The sequence below is a fragment of the Leishmania donovani genome, chromosome 33 (genome assembly GCF_000227135.1).
Source record: "Leishmania donovani BPK282A1 complete genome, chromosome 33".
NCBI classification, from domain to species: Eukaryota; Euglenozoa; class Kinetoplastea; order Trypanosomatida; family Trypanosomatidae; genus Leishmania; species Leishmania donovani.
The window spans coordinates 1,453,238-1,453,978 of NC_018260.1; positions in this window are offsets into that span (position 1 = coordinate 1,453,238).

Sequence of the window (741 nt, forward strand, 5' to 3'; positions counted from 1 at the left end):
CCTCACCCTGGCTTCGGTATTTCTAAAACCATTTGTCTCCCCGGAGCGGATTGTCGCTATGGCGAACTCAGCGGTGACCTGCACGTTGCGTTGCAAAAGGGCGGAGCGGATGGAGCGCATCGCCAAAATGGGTGAGAGGCTGCGCGAGGTCAACGCTCATCCCCTCCTCCCGTAGCCCCCGCACAACATTGCTCGTTGGCTCCGAAAATGCAGGAGCTCAGGCACGCTCTCTTTCATGATATCGATCCGGTGTCCAGCGTTCATGACGACGAGCCTTGCACGGCGAGAGCGGCTTTGGAAACGATGGGCGGTGCCCTGCACGCAGAAGTACTCGGCTATACTCACGCCACTAACCGCCTCACCCTGGCTTCGGTATTTCTAAAACCATTTGTCTCCCCGGAGCGGATTGTCGCTATGGCGAACTCAGCGGTGACCTGCACGTTGCGTTGCAAAAGGGCGGAGCGGATGGAGCGCATCGCCAAAATGGGTGAGAGGCTGCGCGAGGTCAACGCTCATCCCCTCCTCCCGTAGCCCCCGCACAACATTGCTCGTTGGCTCCGAAAATGCAGTCTCTTTCTCCGAATGATGTCTGTGGATGCACTCTGCCGAGTGTTCTGTTCACTCCTGCGATGCTGGATGGCGACGACTGAAGTATGTTGATTAGTGACCGGTGCAGGTGTGTGTGTGTGTGTACCGGCAAGATAAGGGACCAGGGTTAGGGTTAGGGTTAGGGTTAGGGTT